The sequence below is a fragment of the Gymnoscopelus braueri genome, assembly GCF_963280865.1.
Source record: "Gymnoscopelus braueri genome assembly, chromosome: 21".
NCBI lineage: Eukaryota > Metazoa > Chordata > Actinopteri > Myctophiformes > Myctophidae > Gymnoscopelus > Gymnoscopelus braueri.
The window spans coordinates 47192044-47198067 of NC_137623.1; positions in this window are offsets into that span (position 1 = coordinate 47192044).

Consider the following 6024-nt stretch of genomic DNA (forward strand, 5'->3'; position numbering starts at 1 on the left):
GGCCACCCCTGGTCCTTTTATTGGTCTTTGGGACGATCAGTAGGGACTGATCAGCAAACCGTAGGGCCCTGGCTGGAATGTATGGATCTATGAGCTCAGCGAGGTATAGTGGAGTAAGCCCGTTTTGAGATTTAAAAGCAAATAAAAGGACCTTAAAATTAATTCTAAAATTGACAGGGAACCAGTGAAGTGAGGCCAGGACAGGACTGATGTGCTCACGTCTTTTTGTGCCAGTGAGAAGGCGAGCCGCGGCATTTTGGACCAGCTGTAGGCGCCTGACAGATGACTGCTCTAAGCCGGTGTAGAGGGAATTGCAATAATCGAGTCGTGAGGAAATGAAGGCATGAATGGCTATTTCTAGTTGTTGTCGGGGGAAATAGGCCTTAACCTTGGCGAGGAGTCGGAGTTGGAAGAAACTAGCTTTTACAACGGAACTGATGTGTTTGTCAAATTTGAAGGCGCTATCCAGGATTACACCAAAATGTTTGGCAGAGGAGCAAATATTGGATATGAGGGTGTCCGGGATGTTGGGGGGTGTGACGGTGTTGTGGCCAAATAATATTATTTCAGTTTTGTTTTGATTGAGTGTGAGGAAGTTATTGTCCATCCAGGTTGTAACATCCTGTAAACAGTCGAGTAGTGGTTGAAAGGAGTTGTTGGAGTCCAGTTTGATGGGTAGGTAGATCTGGAGGTCATCGGCATAGCAATGGAAGGAGATATTATGTTTGGAGAAAATGGACCCGAGGGGTAGCATATACAGCAGAAATAATAATGGGCCCAACACGGAACCCTGGGGGACCCCACATGTGAGGTGGGCCGAGGGTGATGCGAATTCCCCCAGTTTGACTGCAAAGGTCCTATCAAACAGGTACGACTTGAACCAGGACAGGGCTGTGCCTGTGATACCAACCTGGTGTTCAAGGCGTGACAGGAGAATCCTGTGATCGACAGTGTCGAACGCCGCTGAGAGGTCGAGGAGCACAAGGATGGCGGGGGTACCGGTATTCAGTTAAAATTAAATCATTAAAAACCCTAAGGAGAGCTGTCTCGGTTCTGTGGCCTGGTTTGAAACCTGACTGGAATTTCTCATGGAGGCTGTGGGTAATTAAAAATGTAGTTGGGTATAGACTACCTTCTCCAGCACTTTCGAAAGGAAAGGTAGCTGGGAGATAGGTCTAAAATGTGATAAAACAGACGGATCAAGGTTTTTCTTTTTGAGAAGGGGATTTACCACAGCGTGCTTGAAGGCAGCCGGGACACAACCTGAGGTGAGGGAGCAATTAATGAGTGATAAAACACTTGGGCTAACAGCACCAAGGACTTCTTTGAGGAGCCGGGGGGGGATGCTGTCGGAAGGGCAGTTAGTGGAGCGAAGGTGCATAATTGTATCATTGAGGTGGGACAGGGTGATTGGCTGGAACTGATCAAAAGTGACAGGGCACAGGGAGGTAACAGGGTCTATATACCCACAGACTATATACCCATGTTGTCTGGCTGTAGTTGCTGGGTTATAGTTTGTGTGTCAGGTTATTGGTTGTTTCTTTGTATATATTCAAGTTGTTCATCAGTTGTTTTTGAGTTAGCATTTAAAGATGTACAGTATGTTATTATGTGTTCTACATCTGTCAAGTAAAGTCTCCTTAGTTTAGTTTCTTCCAAGTTTGACTGTTTATTTCTGTAAGATTGACCAATACTACGGATGGAGTGATCACAGACAAGGCATGGCAAGGCATCTATTGGTTTAATTGAAAGCACAGCACAGTACACCCACATTTGTCATTAACCCCATTAAGGAACAACTGGCTGCCTCTTATAGGCACCTGCTGCAGGTAGCTGAGGGACATGAAAGACGTGGTGAACGTGGTGAACGGCGTAGTGTGTAGTGTGAAGCACCAGGACGAGGACGCACTCCCAAAAACTTGAGGGGTGTAGTGCCCCAGACAAGACCCGGCCACAACAACTCTGCCAATTGGGCTCAGCTCGATTGGCATTCCTACTGTCCATACAAACCACCTAGGTAACGGAACCCTTGGTCTAGCCCTGTTACAATTTCACAATAATGCTTTGGCACATAATATTTTCTCCTGCCCCATTGAATTAGATTAATCCTAGTTTGTTTTTGAAGTTGCAGGAATCGCTGCTATAGAGTGTCCCTTCTGAAATGTCAGTCAGTGTGTGACCTCCATCTGCAGCTGTTTAAGCAGCACCTCCAGGACAGTAATCAATAGTTAAAGTGATGACATGCGGTGCCTCAGGCTATAACGTGAGCAGGGTGTTGAGACAAACCCGCAGCTTTAAATTACCATACTTCAGAGTGCTTTAAATTACCATACTTCAGAGTGATCAGGAACAGATGAGTAAAAGTCCAAAGCTTTAGATTACTGTAGGCTACTGAATGTCTCATATGCGCACAATTTGATTAAATCCAAACCAAAACAAGCACAACTTAGGGGTGAAACTGATTTGTCTATTTTAATAATCAGTTTAGTGATGTATCATGTATGACAATTATATGATTTACAACCAAAATGTGAATGCTATCTGTTCCATATTATAAAATGAAACGCATTTTGCAATTAATTTGTACCTTCATTTTATGGTCTAGATAGAGGCATGAGTCACAGAGGAAGACGCATGCAGAAAAGATCCAGAAGGAAACAGATGTTCCACTGTGGCGTCCCCGATGGGAATTAGCCGAAAGAAGAAGGTTCCAGCCCCATACATACTATATGAGGTATGTGAGACTCGACCACATATGTGGTTCATCAGTCTGCCTTTTTATCACGCCATTCATCTTTTTTTCTACGTTTCTGTCAATGGAAGTTTTTAATCAGACTTGTGAAAAAACGTACACCTGTTTTTCATCATAAACCATGGTGTCACAGAGAAATCAGTGTGGAATGGTGCACATGTGAAAGCGCCACATATCCACTCTCATTTTGTCCCCTAAATGGTTAGAAAAACTCCAACAATTAACCTGTTAATAATAAGTCTAAGTTCATATTAATGTAGGTAAAGCATGCCAGAGACTATGGCTGAGAAAACGACAAATAAAGAAATGTAACTTCACAGATTATTAAGTCAAAATTTTAGGTGAGAGGGTAAGTGAGAAAAACGAAATTACAAAACACAGCTCATCCACTAGTAGACTTTAAGGTGCTGGAGCCAAAAGGAAACCAAATGAACAAAAAAGGCAGCCTCTGCACACTCAAAGCTGTACAATAATCAGATTTATTTATTGTAATTGCAAGCTTTCAGTCATAGACCTTCTTGAGGCATAATAAAGCAATCAGTGAAGTGACACTATTTGAGGGTTCAGGATAACAAATACAAAATCTGATTTGTGCACATGCAGCTTTAAGCGTGTGGAGGCTGCCTTTTATTGTTTATTAGGTGAGGAGGTATAAGCGAATGAAAAACAAAATAATTTGGTGGCCTGTAGTTTCATGACTCATGATGCCATAAAGCATGTCGGTTCAGAGGAACACATTGTGGAAGAAGGGGTGGAGAAGCCGAGGGACTTCAAAGGGAGGCCAAAATGCAGATCAGCGTGCCCACAAGGAAAGTGTCAGTCTCTGGAGCCCCTAGCACATGGCTCGTTTCCTGGGCCAAACAGCTGTCAGTGGCATTGTCACCACTGTCCAGAGAGACAAGTGATGACAATGTTCTTTTTTTGGGAGCATGATTCATTATTTGCACTGGGGGGGCGGGGACTTTGACAACCAGAACCAAATGGAACAAGATGGCACAGAGACAAGGCTTGTTTTGGTCTCCTCACAAACTTTGTCATTTTTTTACTTACTACTGTAAAGGACCACAATGGAAAGAAGCTCTCAAGCTTCATCGGATTTTATCCTGTTGAAGGACATGCACTAGTATGTATTTATAGATGTCAATAAAGATGTCAATCAATACATGTTTTAGTGTCTTTTTTTCCCAATTTTCTTTCATATCTACAGAAGTCGCATCCTTACAGGACAGATACACATTACTGGGCATAAAAGATGTGTTGATCACTCATGTAATTCCTGTCTACCAAAGGAGGTTATTGTAATTGTTCACAATGAGACTGAAAACTTATCAACGCCTATTTTGAGCAGCATGGATTACTACAGAGTAATCCATGCAGCAGGGTTTAAAATGTTATTGTCAATTATCAACATCAATTTATAATTTTTTTAAATCACAAAATCAGACAGTATTGCTCTCATGGATTATCATATTTAGGAACAAAGGTTGCATTCTCAGAATACTTGTGAATCACTTGTTTCACTACCTGTGAAAAGTTATAATAATTGTAAAAAATAAAATAATTGTAATTGAAACTCACTGAATGAGGCAAGGCGTGCATGCTGTTTCTTGGACCACAATCCAGAATGATTAAAATCCACAGCAAATTGAGTCTAAATCCTTCCAGAACATCCACAAACTACAACAATGCTCAGCAGTGATGAATCATTATGTGGTTCTCCACAACATGGGATAAAGCTCTGTTTCTGTATGAAGGAATCTCCCCAAATGTGTCGGTTTATAAATCTAAGGCCTTGGAGTCGTTGGGGTAAATCACAGCTGGAATTCTTTGTTTGTTGCATTTCTTGTTGCTTAAACTGAGGCAAGGGTTAGGGTGAGGCAAAAACAACCAACCTCCTAGTTGATATAACTGCAATGGGGCAAAGCTCAAATGAAAGCTTGCCAGTGATATTAAATCTAAAGAATATACAGTAGGTTAAATAGAGTTTGATTAAAATGCCTAACAGTAGGCTATAATGTTGCTGTCGGGTGGAACCTTGTCTGTCCAAAGCCGCTCCTTTTTTATGATTATTTTAATAACTTTTTTTTTTTTTAAATGGCCGATCTACAAACTCACAACAAACTCACTCACGTTGTGAGCTTACAGATCTGCTATTTTCACTACTTTAGTAGACACTGTTGTATGATGAAGTAGGGCATTAATATATGAGAAAAAAAACTAAATGTGGTGAAAATGTAGAGATACAAGGTTTCTGCCCGACAGAAACGATAATCAATGAGGACATAGAAAATGATTCACCAGTCTTGTATCCCAAAGGTGCAAAATGAGAGAAGGAAGTATATTTCCCAGTAAGTCACAGGGTGAGTTCAGTGAGTTGTCAACAAAAAGGGACGATGGGGTGTTCCACACTCATCCAAAACATAATTTATATAGCACTTTTCCTACAATTAAAAGCAATACATAACAGAAGTTATAAAATAACAAATACAGAGCCAACTCAGTTCAAATTTTCTAAGTCTAGAGGGTTTTAGTGGTTACATCTTCACTATATTTTAGTGTAGCCCTGTTCCTAAGTAAAGACTATAACATGGGATTCACGAAACATGTGCACAGCCATGATTTATGTGCATCAGATGATGAATCCCACTTGTTCATGAATCAATCACGTGTGAATATTGCATCGCATTTGTTTAACACCATAAAAGACAGGCACTGAAGGTCATGTGCAAGTGCAACAAGAAGAGGGAAGCATTATTCTCGTACAATGGTGTTGGCTTGTCAAAAAGAACAGACCTACAAGCTGACAACGCTTGTAGATCTGGTGTATTTGGCAATTGTATACAAGCGAGCGAGCGAGTGCCAGGAACAGAGACTAAAATATCCTAGTTAAAAGCCGGGCTGTGTTTTAAGTTTCCGTTTGAAATGTCCCAGATCCTCTGGGGAGGCCATTTCAGTGTTGAAATGTCCCCTCAGCATATGTTTTAGTTCTAGTTGTTTATACCAAAGTAGCACCTGGAGAGTAATCACGCACAGCGTATTATTACATAATAAAAAGATGATCAATGTGAAACACGTTGTTTGTCTTTTATTATGTAAAACTATAAAGACATGTATCATCATGCACATTTGAGTGTGAGGGTATGTTTCCATTTAGAGACATTGACTGGGTCATATCATGGCTACCACTTATTCTTCCGGGTCATTTGAATGCACCCATGATCTCTGGCTCAGCTTGTGCGTCCAATAGACTCTTTTAACAGCAGCCATTTTGA